The 15,879-nt window shown below is 43.1% G+C and overlaps 1 long non-coding RNA gene and 1 pseudogene across 2 annotated transcripts; one reads left to right on the top strand and one right to left on the bottom strand.

The window, feature by feature from the left end:
• Window positions 1–4,542: 4,542 nt before the first annotated feature.
• On the bottom strand, window positions 4,543–14,145 carry LOC119353427. Of its 2 annotated transcripts, none has more exons than XR_005170427.1 (6): window positions 13,932–14,145; window positions 13,683–13,832; window positions 12,621–13,382; window positions 12,451–12,516; window positions 5,296–5,430; window positions 4,543–4,979 (listed from the first exon to the last, which is right to left on the bottom strand). It is a non-coding gene; the product is annotated as an uncharacterized LOC119353427 (long non-coding RNA). The 2 variants fall into 2 exon arrangements; XR_005170428.1 differs by having other exon boundaries at window positions 13,683–13,821.
• Window positions 6,971–12,439, top strand: LOC119353426 (annotated as a pseudogene).
• Window positions 14,146–15,879: the final 1,734 nt, after the last annotated feature.

Here is a 15,879-nt window from a genome sequence, read left to right as displayed (position 1 = left end):
CCGCCTGTCCGTAGCCGCTGGACGCGATTCTATCAACGATATACGGGTGCAGGTTGAACCGCCCCGCTCGCCAAATACGCACGATCTCCACTTGCTCACCTCCTTCACCCTCATTCAATTATATCGCCAGTTACTGATAACCGCAACATTGCTCTCCCTCTCCCTGCCTATCCTCCCGTCGTCTTCTCCACCTGTGGTGGTAACCACGACATTGCTCTCCCTCTCCCTGCCTATCCTCCCATCGTCTTCTCCACCTGTGGTGGTTTTGGGCGGCAGCGAGGTCAGTTTCTCAATGGACGACGACCGATTTGCCGGTGAGGTTCCCATTCCCCATGTTTGCGTAGTGTTTCCCCTTTTGTTCCGCCGTGGATTTTTGTGGTTGTTGCCTATGTTTCGACCAGTAGTTCATGGGATTAAGGTTGTTCAGCGGTGCGATTAGGTTACGTGTAATGTTTGCTACTAGATGGATGTACGGATTTGGTTGATTCCGTGTGAATTAAAAAAATGTCACATGTTAAAGAAAATGAGTGACATTTCAAAGAATTTTTATACAATGTAAAATATATATATGTAATAAAAAAATATTTTGTCCATTCAGAATGTTTTTTATGTTACACTTAAGAAAGTGTTCACGAGTTTACAAAACTAGATAATACCCCACGCGTTTCTGCGGGAATTTGTGGCACCATATAGGAGAAGGATTATGCAGTAAAAATAGTATACCGTGAAAATAAATATAAAGATATGTTTATTTCAACCTTTGGTCACAGAATATGAAAATTAGTATATTGTAGACTATTTCCAGATTTGCATAATTAGTATTTGTTACTGTTTTCATCTCAAAAAGTATGGGTCAATTTTTTTGCGGGGAAATTTAAAGACATTACTAACATGAAACAATGAACATATAGTTTGATTTTTTATTTTGAGGCAATGAACATATAGTTTGATGATAATTTCGGTGAAATCAAAGCCCAAGCAAGTCTCAACACAAAAGCCCGGAAGTCTGAATGCTGGCTTGAGGCCCGTAAAACCACTAAGGTGAATGCTTGTTGAGTACAATATGCTTATCAGTACTAGACAACGAAGGGAAGCCTGGCTTGAGAATACAGCGGGATCTTCGTCCTTTGATAGTGAATCCGGTTCATGGAAGAAACTATGGAATACCCAAGTGCCGGACAAGATTCGAATGTTTTTGTGGCGCTTGGCGCAACAATCACTGCCTACAAATGACGTGAGAGCACACAGGCACATGTCGGATTCAAGCGCTTGCGGTCTATGTGGAGCGGAAGACTCGTGGAGACACTCGCTTCTAAATTGTACAATGACCAGATGTATTTGGGCGCTAGTGGATGGAGAACTAGCTGAACAGTTAAGAGAAATCAGTGAACCGAGTGCCAAACAATGGATATTCTCAATGATCCAAGTTTTATCTCATGACGCATTCACCAAGCTCTCCGTCACCTTATGGGCAATCTGGTCGGCGAGGAGGAAGGCAATCCATAAAGGTGTTTTCCAAAGCCCTCAAGCTACAGATGAATTCATCAAAAGATTCATGGCTGACCTGGAAATCATCAAGGAAAATCAGCCGGGGGCTGGGAGGGGGCCGCTGCAACAGCCGGCAACTGAGAGCACGAGGCCAAAAGCCCCACCAGCGGGGTATGCAAAAATTCATGTAGATGCCGGGGTGTCCAACTCCCATCGGCGCGGTACAGCTGCAGCAGTGGCAAGGGATCAGTTTGGGAACTATCTTGGCAGCTCGTCTCTTGTGATTGAAGGATTGCACGATCCATCAGCCTTGGAGGCAATAGCCTGCCGTGAGGGACTCTCACTCGCTGAAGATTTGGTTATTCAGAGCTGCGTCATTGCATGTGATGCTAAGCAAGTCATTCAAGACATTCGGAGTACAAGTAGAGGGCGGTATGGTCAGATCATCACCGAGATTAATGCTAGAGCTGCAAATATCAATTGTAATTTTGTATTCGAAGGCCGGTCGGCTAACATAGATGCTCATAGATTAGCTAAGTTTTCACTTTGCCTAGAAAAGGGTCGCCATCTGTGGCTCATCCAACCATATATATAACCAAACTTGTATCCCACTCTCTGTGGAATTTGCTTGAATAAAGTTTGGTTGACCCTCAAAAAAAAAAATCTGTCTTTCAAAGGCGAAAGCACGAGATATATATAAATATCTCAGCAACGCATCCATACATCATAGAATTTCTACATGACCACGAGCCTCATACCAACGCCAGAAGGAGAAAAAAGAACGTGCATACAGTAACACATAACAACACAGATGCATGTCTTCAACTGAAGAAGAACACATGTATCTCCAGGGGAACAACGCTGAGGTGCAAAAAAACGCAGACGTGGAGATCTGAACAGATAACTAAATGACATAAACGACCAGAGGGACCTAATCTTCCTGCTCCTCTACCTTGCCAGCAAAGGCGCTACTTCGATTGAGATTGCCCACGCTCCGCACCGGCATGGCTCCATCAGCGCCGCCAAACTACGCTTAGGGGCCGGTGGCCCTTCCCAGCTACTCCGGCTCGAACAGAGGAAGGAGAGCTCCCACCGTGGCGCATGTGAGGTCAAAGGAGGACGCGGAGTGGCAGAGGTGGTTCACCGAGAGGCCAGGTCGACGTGTGTGCGTATGGCTTGGGCCTGTTAGAAATTTAGGGTTTGCGGTCTACCCCCTAATTTCTCTGCGCTTATCCATGGTGCCGCTCACAATTCGAATATCTGAGACTATGGGGTAGGGACCTTCTTATATTGTTTTTTCAAAGAGTCCACCTTTTATACAGATATAAGATTCCTAGTCTTTTCCACTAGTTTTCGGGATAGAGTCCAGATCAAATTATCAACCACGATCATATTTGTCTGTTTAACGAATTCTACCCGTTTTGTCCCCGGAGCACGCGCTTGTGAGCAACGCGCCATAATAGTGTAAATTCCTCTAATTATGTAGATCAACATTAGAGCTGTAATCTAACTATACGATCTAGCTCCTTCCAATCATCAGTGTACCCGGGTAGTCTTTCCAATATAAATAGTATATTGTATTCCACTGATAATCGACCAGCTTCCTTAAGCATATGTTACTTAAGTACATTCCAACAAGTGATAATTTTTCATGCTAAACATGTAAAACAATTCCATGTACAAATACATGTATAATTTCATAATGAGGTATTTCAAATATTTAACAATTCCAAGTAATTTGAATATAGTTGCAGGACACATAATTCCAACAGAGCCAGCATAGCCCCCGCTGGAGGCAATCACGAGGCTTTGCGACAGCGTCAGCGCGCAGGTCTATTGCGGCGACAGTCGTCGACGGCGGTGGTGCCTTATGAAGTGTGTTGTGTGTTGTGTGTTAAATAAAGGAGGCCCCGTGGGCAGGGAACTGGATCGATATCCAAACCTTTAGTGAGTGGAAGGAGGAAAAATGAAGAGGTAGGGAACTGGATAGTCTTCCTCACTTCTGTCGTTTCGTTGAAAGCCATAAAGAAGAGAAACTAAAGAAGAGTAAGAAAGGAGTCGTTGGTTGACTGCTGCAAACATAATATGTGAGTGGAGAATTGATGAGGTGGATTGATGCTAACTTGGATAGGCTGCATATTTAGATAAATAGGTTAGTGTGGATGGATCTCTTAGGTATGTAGGATATAGGATTTGTTGGGGACATTTCAAAAATAGTGAAAGTGTCAAAAAAATGTTTGCATAATTTAAAACATAGTCTGCGCCACTAGAAAAATGTATGTGAAATTTTAAAGAAAAAATACCGTGATTAAAAAAGTTCACCGCATTTTAAAAATGTTCATAAATTGTAAAAATTAACCCATAGTTTAACTAAATGTTTATTTCCGTTAGATTAATTTATGTGACATTTTAAAAAAATATTCACATGTGTCCCAAAAATGTCTGTGAAAGTTATCAAAATATTTCAACAATGTGAAAAAATGTTTGTGTACTTTTTAAAAATGGTTATTGTCAATAAGAAAATATACAATGTGTTTTTGGAAAATGTTACTGTGTATTAAAAAAGGTCTTCATAACACATATTCTTCTATACATAACGTATTTGAAAAATGTCCAAAGTGTATCAATCTTTTATATGTGCGCTAAAACTGTACATTGTGTACTGAGAAAAAATGGATATGTGTTAAAAAATGGTAAATAAAGAAAAATAGGAAAAATGGATATGTGTTAAAAAATGGTAAATAAAGAAAAATAAAATAAAAACCGAATAATACAAAAGAATTCAAGAAAAAAACAAAGTAAAACCAAAAGCATAACAAAGAAAAAGTTCAAAGAAAATTAGTGAAAAAAACGAGCTATAACGAAGGAGACAAGAAAAATCAACAAAAACCGATGAAAAAACATAGAAAAACAAAGGGAAAAACAAAAAAAACCGGAGCAGAGCGAGCGAGCCTACATCTTCGCTCGAGCGGCACGAGCAACAGCCCTGATGGGCTGGCCCGGTTCGCTCGCGCGTTGGTGATTCTAGTTGGAGTCGATACGGGTGAGATATAGACTTGAGGGATGAATTGGATGCATCGTTTTATTCAAATACAAACCATAACAAACTAGACCTATAGTTTTTTATGCTGTAAATTGCAACAATGGTTGTATCTAAAAAAGAAAAATGACCTCACATTTGTTTTCCCCACCAGTAGGAAAAGAGATCTCTGTAATAGAAATGAAATGTTCTCACGAATCAACTCAGCATATTGTCCAAAATGACTAGCAAGAACTATTGCTTTAAAAAAACTCAGCATATGTACAAATTTGAGGTTCCAGTTAGGTGCGTTTCCATGTAACTGATTCCCTTTTTAGCGATGATTCCTATAGAGCTTGTCAGTAAGGGAAGGGGCACCCGGCCTTATAAAATAAAGCCCCGAATGGCTGGGTCAAACATAGTCTCACATGTAACCTAGTAAAATACTAGTACTCCCTCCGTTTTTATTACCCTGCATATTAGAGTTGACTGAAGTCAACTTCATAAACTTTGATCAAGTTTATAGAAAAGAATATAAATATTTACCATAACAAATCTATATGATGCGAAAGTACATTCAATAATGAATCTAATGATAATGTTTTGTTATTATACATGTTAATATTTTTGTCTATAAATTTTGTCAAAGTTTACAAAGCTTGACTTTGACCAAAGCTAATATGCGGAGTAAATAAAAACGGAGGGAGTACAAAAGAGAGCAATGATGGGCATAGCAGTTCACGACACATGGTCAAACGACGAGCACGCGGACTTGCGCAACCACATACCGGAGCCTAATTAGCAGTATCAACCGTCGGCATGAATATCTTTAAGCTCCCTTAACGCTTCCACCGACGCTGCTTTGTCCTTGGTTTTCCCCAGGGGAACCCAAAGCCGTCCATGTGAAGTACGTAGAATTTGACCTGTAAATTTACGGGACAAGAAAATTCTGTGGTACAGTTTGTGTGCACAAGAAGTCTTTGAACACAAATGTATACAATTAGGTCAGAATGGATTAAAACTAAGATGACTTGATGACTTGAGATGCCTAGAATATCACTCAATTGGTGGATCGAGGTCTGACCAAGGTTTACGATTTTGAAATAGGGTGCATTGCCTAAAAGAATGCTAACACCACTAGTTGTGTTATACCCTTTAGTAGCCATCATAATTTCTTCAAGAAATAATGACTTAATCACTCTTGCGTACAAAATTGCTCTGTGACCACTAGAATAAAGAACGAATCCAGCTCCGTTAATCATATCTTCCACCGAATGTCAACTCTAAGCAGATCATATCTTCCACCGAATGTCAACTCTAAGCAGTAGGTAGGTCAATCATAAGCAGTATATAGATCAAGTTGATATTATTCACTACGGTAGCTCCTCGGCCAGCGTATTTCCTCCCATGTGATGTGCCATCTGGCCCCTCTTAAATCGACACTAATTAATACACAATGTGCAACTCCTGATCAACAAGATTAACTGTATAGGTGGATGGACTAAGCAAAAAAAAAACTGTAAAGATTTTTCAGGTTTAAAAAAACAGTTTTGCTAGAACTCATCTAGATGAGATATAATTTGGTCTCATTCACTTTTTATAGCCATTGGATGTGATGCTATAAGATGCGTGTGTGCTGACGTGGGTTGTATCTATTCTTGTTTTCAAAGTGAATGAGACCAAATTATATCTCATCTAGATGAGTTCTAGGTACTCCCTTAAAAAAAGCAGGGTTGGCATCAGACATGAGCATTTTAAAAAGGTGATGTATCCCGCCAATTATATGAGCCCTGAAAGTCGTCCTTCAAAAACTAGCTAGTTTTAGCATTCTTTTAGATAATGCACCCTATTTCGTAGTAAGCACAATTCTTTGCAGCGAGTAAATTACCATTTCACTAGCTGTGCATTTTATATAAACAGAAGTAATTTTGCAAAAGGCCGATAATTACCAAATATAAGAAGTAATTTGATTCATCAACACAAAGGCCGATAATTACCAAAATGACACGAAGGCTTGATTGAAATGCATGCACGCAATACACGACCTCACACAAATTAAGGATCAGGGGTTATATATATCCAAAGTAGGAACGTACATATCATATGGCTCCACCAATTGCAATCAAATGGCACCGATCAAGCACATGCAACAGCTCCTCGCATGCAAGCATGTGCTGCACTACCACCCCGAAGACTATGCTAATTAAATTGACTTGACTTGATTAAAACTATATGAGGTCTCGACCATCCGTTGTCATCTTCTAGATGTTGCTGTAGAAAATAGACTGGTATAGATAGATACTCCATTGTTTGTCCACCACATCATAAAATTCCTATTGTGTCTCATCGCCTGTATCAGGCTAGGTACGATACCCACAAGGTCAGAATTCACATACACGCACGCTCATTCGCATGCTAAGCTAAACCAGCGCCACACCAGTGGAGACCGATCGAGTTCCAGCCATGGCTGAGCTCGCCGGGGTTGCTGTCCGCTCGCTGTTGGGCGTCATCCGCGACGAGGCTAAGCTGCTGGGGGGTGTCGGTGGTGATGTGCAGTTCATAAAAGAGGAGATGGAGAGCATGAACAGCTTCCTCCTGCACCTCGCCAGGAAGACACCCCGCAACGGAGAGCACGATGTGCAGGTCCGCACGTGGATGAAGCAGGTCCGTGACCTTGCTCACGACTGCAGCAACTGCATCGACGTCTACCTACAGCGCGGTGATCCGGCAGTCTATCGCGCCAGAGGAATCCTGCTGGGCTACGTGTGGTGGGTGCCTTGGTTCATCAAGAAGACAGTCGCTCAGCACCTTGCAGCCACCCAGCTGAGAGACCTCAAGGCCCGGGCGCGTGACGTTGGCGAGCGGAGGCTGAGGTACGGTGTTGAGGGCCCGGCCAAGGCAGACTCCGATAAGCTGGTGCTGCCGGAGGCAGCGGCGGAGTCATCACCGTCATTTCAAGCTGCTGCTGCGGGGATTGTAGCTGAAGGAGACTATGACTTGGAAGAAGACTACTACTGGGCGACAAGTGATGATCCACGAAGGGAGCAAGCCTTTTCCGAGCCTCGCATTGTTTTCAAGTGCACCAAAGAGCTAATGCACTGGCTCAAACACCAACACATGGGTGACCCATTCAAAGCCATCGCCATTGCAGCACCAGATGAAGAGGATGGAAGGGATATTATTAATCAAGCATTGCTTCATAATTCCATCAAGGAAAAGTTCGACCACATCTTCTTTTTAAACGAGAAGATGTTTATTTTTGAAGCAGCAACACCTACTGCGGGGGAGAAGGCGTCTTACACTTGCCTGCAAGAACCCTGGGATTTTCTTGGTGACATCCTGAAGGAGCTGGAAGGGGAAGCCGACGAATCGTGGAAGAATTTGGCGAGGAAGAAGTCAACGAGAAGATTGGGAAGATCGAGGAGAAGATCGAAGAGTACCTGGAAAAAGCTGGTAATAAAGGTTACCGGGTTGAACCCTTAGGAGTACTCTGTGGCATCTTGCGGGTGCTGCTCCAGGACGCCACTGCTGGTGAGGATCCAAATCAAACCGAGGAACAGATCCTTAACGAGACAGCGGATAAGATGAAAAACTATCTTGAATCAGGGGGTGCAATGGATTCCTGCAGGATCGGCGTTGAGCATTCCCAATACATAGCCATCCTGCAGGAGCTGCTTCCGAATCAGGCCACCACACTGGCAAAGGCAGCCACAAATAAACTGGCTGGCGAGGATTATATCGTGAAGAATATTAAAGACATCACGCTGAAAATTCAAGTGCATATCACGCCGGAGCTCCTGCCAGTGTCACTTCACCAGCAAGATAAATCAGTGGAAGAATCAGGCCAAGACCACCTGTCGCTGCCATGGGGCGAGGAGGACTGCAGGAAGAGGATTGAACAAGTCCTAGAGAAGATCAAAGAGCATCTGTTGATTCAAGAAACCGTGGGGAGGGTTAGAGAGTATCTGAAGGATACAAGGACGCTGGTCATTCTCCACGATGCCTCTGGCTACAAATGGGATGAGACCGCAGAGGCCTTGCAAAATTTGGGTTGCAGTTCAATGGCAGTGATAGTTACCACAAAATACATGCAGGGCTCCAAGGACTTCTGCTATGGGACGGAACCCATCGTGTACTCTTCTATTGAATACTACCACAAAACAGCGCTCCAACTTACAAATCGGCGTGTGAATGACGACGAGAAGTACAGTGCTGAAATCTTCCATGAGATCTTGGAGAAATGTAGGGTGGATGAGTTCAGCCTGAATATGTTCATCCATGCTCTATTTGCCAATCCAATGAGGAGCAGAGAAGAACTGGGCAAGCTGAGCAACAGCCTCGTGTTTGGAGGTTCTGCGAAAACTAGTACGAATGGCTACAAGATGATCAAGTTCTCCTACAGCGATCTGCCTAGGGAATACAAGACATGTTTGCTATATCTAGCCATCTTCCATGAAGGTGAGAAGATAAACCGTACAAGGTTAATTGGGCGGTGGGTTGCGGAAGGACTGATAACTAGACAAGACTGGTCCAGTTCAGTAAGCCAGGCTGAGCATTGTTTGGAGGTACTTGCCGATCTATGGCTTGTTTGTCCTTGTGATGTTGGTGCTGCAGGGAAGGTCAAGAGCATTACAGTGCATCAACAAGTGTACAACTTCATCACCATGATGGCCAGGAAAGTACACATTCTGGACACACGCCTGTCTCGGCACCTGGCTCGCCACTTCTCCATTCTCAGCAACATCAGGCTCCGTCCCTCAGATAGCATCCTCGACTTCTTGAAGCAACCATCCCGTGCATCATCTCAGTTGAAGCTCGTCAAGGTCCTGGATCTGGAAGGATGTGCATCCCTGGGAGATAACCAACGCTGGCTCAAGAACATCTGCACCTCGTTAATACTGCTCAAGTATCTGAGCCTAAGGAACACAGATGTCACTCAGCTGCCCAAGGAGATCAACATGCTCCAGCAGCTGGAGGTGTTGGACATCCGGGACACTCCAATAAATGCCTCCGCCATAAAACACCTCATGCTGCTGAAGCTGAAGCGTCTGCTGGCTGGTCACACTGATGATGCTAGCATACTTTCCACTGTCCAGATGCCTCACAAGGTCAGAAAAATGACAGACCTGGAAGTGCTGTCCCATGTAGAGGCTTCAAAACATCATGCTACAGAGCTGAGAGAGATTGGCCAGCTATGGCAGCTGAGGGTGCTTGGTGTGGTCATTTATGATTGGAAACCTCAACTTGAGAACTTACTCCAAGGGATCAGCAATCTGAATGAGTGCCTTAAGTCATTGTCCATCGAGATCAGGCCTCCGCCTGCCAGCCAGGGTGCTACTCCTCCTGACGTACCTGCAACCAATGCTATGAGCGCACACTGTAAGAACACACCCAAGCTTCTTGAAAGCCTGAGCATCAGTGGAGTCACAAAGTATGGGCGTCTTCACCCATTGTTCACCAGAGGCTGCCACAAACTTGCCAAGGTAACTCTTCATAACACCTTCTTGGACCAGGATGATATGGAATCCCTCGCACATTTGCCCAACCTACGCGGCCTCAGGCTCCGGCACATTAATTTACACACTGAGGGCAAGCTTATAATCCAGACCAATGGGTTCCAAAATCTCAAATATCTTACTATTGAGGGGGGTGGCATCACAGACATCAACTTCGAACAAGGAGAAGTTCCTAAGCTTGAAAAGATCGTCTGGCTCATCGATGTGATAGAGTCTCTCTCAGGAATCAACAACCTTCCCAAGTTGAAGAAATGGTGTTCAGTGGTGCGGTCAGGCTACCAAATCAGGTGAAACAAGCTATAGAAGCACATCCAAACTCCATCGCAATAATGGAATATGGCATTGAGGCCAAACAGGCAAGTGCATCCACGGTTCCTTGATTGTGCCTGCCATTAAGTTTAACTATGCATATGTATACACATCAGTTTCTCTTTTCCGTTTCAACCCACATGCACAATATTCCAGTATCTTTTGCATGACGAGACTGCCACTTCATTATTCTTGTTACGTTTAACAAAACCAAACTATTAATGCCAGATTGTTTTTAATCCTCTATAGTTTTACAATTCCCAATTTAAGATCCGTACTGCATCGAACTGAAACCTATATTCCATTGGTTTCCAAAAAATATCCATCTAAAGGGCTCATGGTTCATATACACTCATAGTGATGCATATGTCTTGCTTAGCTATTTACTAAACCAGTCTTAATATTTTTTTCAGGCCTTTTATTTACAGGATGGTGGTACTTTGATGCCTTCTACAATCTTGTTACCAGTTGAAAGGAAGTACTGATGGGCTTAATTCATCTACGGAAGAGAGGCAAACAAATGGTTATTTGTTTTTTCAGCAATACAGAAGAAATTAAAAAAAGTCATTTTCTTGCATTGTAGCGTTAGTGGTTTGTTCCTTGAATCAATGTGTTTGAAAATCCAAGAAAAGTTGTAAAATGGAAAAAGAAGCGTTCGTATAATGCATTGCCTTTTCTTAGTCTTTGATAAACAAAAAAAAAGTGTACAACAAAGCCTTTAGTCCCAGACAAAAAAATGTGTGTTTGACTTTGTTTTATTTCTCCTTTTTTGGGGTGGAGGATGGGGCTGCAGGCGTTAGCTATTTTTTTCTTACATACTCTTCTCTTTTTTTGTGTGTTTATGTGGGTCGGGGATGGGGGGTGGAACTCCGCCTATGCCATTTTAAGATAACACTTATAATTGCATAGCCGGTCCCAAGCCCGGAAAAAGGAGGAGGGACCAACCATGTGTTCATAGAGGGTAAAGTGTGGTGTTGACTCAGTCATTTTGTAGTAAAATGAAAAAGCGTTCTATTTGCAAAGAAGGAAAAATCCTCCAAAATTCAAGCCAAAGAGGATTTTCGATTTGGCCACAGCTTCAAAAAAGTGAGTATCGACACAAACTCATTTCAATCACCATTTGAGCCTTCCTAAATCGTTTCTTTCAACCATTATATAACCTATATGTTCGTCAGACTTTACATAATGTTTCCTGTACATGGGCCTAGAGCATTCATGTACTGAATCGTGTGTCCATGGTATGGTCAGTGGCCTGAAGCCTATATGTCTACTTGTCTTGTGTCCTCGCCCATTTTACGAGCATTTTCGCCTGATTAACCATCGTGATACATGCTTGTACTTAATTTACACTGCTAGTCCATGTGAAGTGTACAACTCTAGCTGGTCACAAGTATTTATCCATATATGGATGTTGTGTTTGCAAAAAGAGACTTATGATCTGTTGATTTCTGCAGGTGGCGGTGATGAGACTATTTGCAGCAGCTAGCAACGGAAATAACAGAAGTCCACCTTGTTGCTTGGCAATGCTGGCCAAGTGATCTCCCAAGGCATTTCCAAAGAAGACACCTCCGTGTGCAGGTCCTTTCTATTACTGATGCCATTGGTGCATTCCTTATCTGAAGCTTCCATTCATGTGCTGAATTTTCGATTCACTTACCTTTCCCGCAGCGAACGGCAACACCTGGGACTCTGAATCCCTTGTTTTCATTCAGCCTCAGCACCAACACCTACAGGCAGGTTGGTGCCGGCACAATATAGGCAGGAGGACCAAGCTACTTGTTCGCGCAAGCCTTGGGATGACAATGAGCAAAATAAAGTCTGGGATGTAGCATCCTGTGTTGTGTTTCTTATTATTAACATTTTACAAGTGTGTCCATCTGAATTGGGTGGGCATGACATTATTTACAAAGTACCAAATGGACTAACAAGGCAAGTAGCTAGTGCAAAATTCTGATGTTAGTGCAGGGATATAGTTTTTTTTTTTCTGTGTCCCAAAAGCTAAAGCATTATGGGAACTTAAGGTACAGCACTACACGTTAAGATGAATTCATATTCATATCCCGGATGGACATACTTTTCATTATTGTTGAAAGAGATAGAGAGATTGGACGGTCTTACCACTGGAGAATCTCTTGGCAGCATCCATCGTCTATAGGATTCGCGGTCCCATGAGCTGAGCTCCGCCTGAACAAGTGGATGTAGGCAGCTCCTAATTAGGGTTTAATCCCGCGACAAAGAAGAGAGGGGAAATTAAATTGGAAGGGGAAGAGAAGGAGAAGAGCTCACACCTGTGAAATTGGGAGGCGGAGCAATCAATCGGTCGGTGGCCGCCGCCGGGGACAGGCGCCTCAGGTCGCCGGCGCCGCTTCTTTCTCTGTCGTTGCAGTGGAGGAACCGAACAGGGTGAAGTTATCTTTTAGGCAAAACAGGGTGAAGTGAAAGGAGGCCTCCCCTCGCCTAGCCGGGCGATGAAGGTCTATTCCAAGCCCGTAAAGCCTAAGATATCTTTCTGGCATGGAACAAACATGTATGCATTGCATTCTCTAATCTAAAAATACTAGTAATTTTGCACGTGCAATGCACGTGTTGACAAACATAACATTGCTAGACACAAAAAATACTACTCCCTCTGATCTATATTAATTGACGCACACTTAGTACAACTTTGTGCTAAAGTTGTACTAAGGATGCGTCAATTAATTTGGATAGGAATTCAGTTTCAAGGGAACCTACTGAGCTTCTAAATGTCGTTATGATTTTTCACCCTTTCTGTATCAACTGCAGGTGATGCTTGCAGCTTTAGGATCACTCTGCTGGAGCCTGGAGGTGTTCACAGGGAGAGCACTAACTGATGATATGTTCAGAAGAGGGTTGAGTCTGCACTTGTTTGCTGAGATGGCATGTCTTGACAAGATATACACATGCAGCCATATGATGATGATGATGCTGAATTGGCTTGCTTAGCTTCTGTTATTAGAATCGACATCCTGTGCAGCACCATTTCATCACATATCTAACACAGCTCTTCGATAGCTGTAAGCAGCCTGAATCTGTCAAGCAAAAAGTGACACCATCAGGCAACCAAGGGAGATGGGCAATTTCATGCAGATGTGAGATATAAATTTATCTTGTACTCCCTGTGAACACCATGCAGTATATAACAGTATGGTACCACATTATAATCAATTAATTTACAGCAGAGATGTACAAATCGTTCGTTGTTGCTTCCCATAAAACAAAGGGCTTCAACCTTCCAAATAGAGGATCAGAACTGTTTTTCTTTCACACAACATGCAGGACAATATTTTGTGATTTTAGTTTCTCGGCTGGGCAGCGATGTAGGACCTCACCGTGCCATCTCAAAGGTACAATCCGGCCGCACTGCTGAGGAGGAACAAGAGCTCACGCCGCAGCTGCCGACGACCAAGAGCCGGCGCCGGCGCCGGAGACCAAGAAATCGTGAGCGCCGCCCGCGTACAACTAAGCGATCTGGAAAATAACTTCAGAACAGATAGCGTTAGTGACTCTGAAATGACACGACAGAGATACAGAAGGTACATGCCGGATCTTGAAAAGGAAGAAGACTTATGCCCACATACCTCGGGTCTCCCGGCAGCTTGAGCTTGTGCTCCAGATTTGGCCGCGGCGGAGACAACCTCCTATCCTCAGAGTCACAGAGGACCGGTATCCTTTCCCCCAAACCCCGTGCTCCGGCGACGCCCAAACCCCTGCCAGGCCCCGAACTCCTCGAAAGGCACCGGCGGCGGCGCGTGCGGGAACGGGTGCATCGGCATGGGCGCATGCGATGGCGGCATGAAGCAATCGGGGGCGAAGAACATGTCGGGGCCGAAATCCCCGTGGGGGCCGCAGGGAAAGACCTCAAACTCGCGGCGCGCCTCCTCCTCGATGAACCGCCGATTTAGAGCATCACCAGCATAAAAATGTGTCATGGATTTTTTCTTAAAAAAAGTGTATAAAGTATGTAAAAACGTCCGCATAATGTAAAAACTGATTCGTGCCATTAGAAAAATGTATGTGACATTTTAAAGAAAAAAAAAGTGATTCAAAAAATGTTCATGACATTTAAAAATGTTTATACACTGTAAAGAATTCCCCCCGTCGGTTAATTAAATGTTTACTTCCGTTAAAAAAATATGTGACATTTTAAAGATATATTCATGTGTGTCCAAGAAATGTCTGTGGAATTTTAAAAATATTTAAACAATGTGAAAAAATGTTTTATAGTTTTAGAAAATGTTTATTGTCAACAAGAAAATATACAATGTGTTTTGGGAAAATGTTCGGTGTATTCAAAAAGGTCTTCATAACACGTGTTGTTTCGGAGTACATAATGTATTTGAAAAATGTCCAAAGCCTATCAAATTTTTATGTATGCGCTAAAACTATAAAGGTGTACTGAGAAAATGTATATATATGTTTAAAAAACCTGATAAAGAAACAAAAATAAAATAAAAAACCGAACAATACAAAAAAATTCAAGAAAAAAGGAAATAAAAAAAGCATAACAAAGAAGAAAGTTCAAAGAAAACTAGTGAAAGAAACAGAATATAACGAAGGAAAAAGGAACATTCGACGAAAACCAATGAAAAACATAGAAATCCCAAAGGGACGAAAAAGAAAAAACGGAGCAGAGCAGCGAGCCTACATCTTCGCACGAGCGGCGCCAGCACCTGCGCTGATGGGCCAGCCTGGTTCGCTCGCGGGTCGGTGATTCTAATTGGAATTGGCACAGGCGAGAACAACTAGTTAGCGAGCGCTCTCGTCTCAAAAAAAAAAAAGTTAACGAGCGTTTTTCCGGGAGCCTCGCAACGATCAGCATTACTTGACGCGCTCTCAGCCATTCGTCACGTGTCGCGCTTTGGGCGCTCCCTCCGGATTTTTTTTTCTGCACGCGTTTTCGGCTTTTTAAACGTTTTTTTTTTGTTTTTTTTACGTTTTGGTTTTTCATCGGAATTTCTTGTTTTTCCAATAAAAAAATTTGAAAAAAAAATATTTAAAAAAATAAGTTTTTTTTCATCAGAACCATGGTTTTGCTTCCATGAGAGGCACGGTTTTACTTTCACGAGAGTCACGGTCGTGCCTCTTGAAAACAAAAAAGAAACATCTGGATGGACAGATAGAGAACCATGTAGCATGACAAAACTCGTGTCCGCCGTCTAGACAGACGTGGACGGATTGAAGGTTTAGAGATGCCTACGGTGCGATAGAGTGTTATAGTTGTGCTGTGAGCAGCAGGAAAAGAGAGAAAGAGGAGCGACATGAGATAAAGTGGATTGTTGGCCTTTACGCTGCTATATTTGCATGCGCTCGGATCTCTAGTGCAGGAGAATGAGAATCTCTTTCCACTTGCAAGTTGCAACTGTGAAGCTCACTGACGCACGAGGCACGACCTTGGGAGTCAACAAAAACAGTAAGGGCTCCTTTGATTCAAAGGAATTTTATAGGATTTCTGAAGGATTGAAATCCTTAGGATTTTTTTCTATGTTGGTTCTTTGATTCATAGGATTGAATCCCATAGGAATTTTT

This window comes from Triticum dicoccoides, chromosome 2A, assembly GCF_002162155.2.
Source record: "Triticum dicoccoides isolate Atlit2015 ecotype Zavitan chromosome 2A, WEW_v2.0, whole genome shotgun sequence".
Lineage (NCBI taxonomy): Eukaryota > Viridiplantae > Streptophyta > Magnoliopsida > Poales > Poaceae > Triticum > Triticum dicoccoides.
The sequence above is the reverse complement of the archived record's forward strand: the minus strand, read 5'-3'. Positions and strand labels throughout refer to the sequence as shown.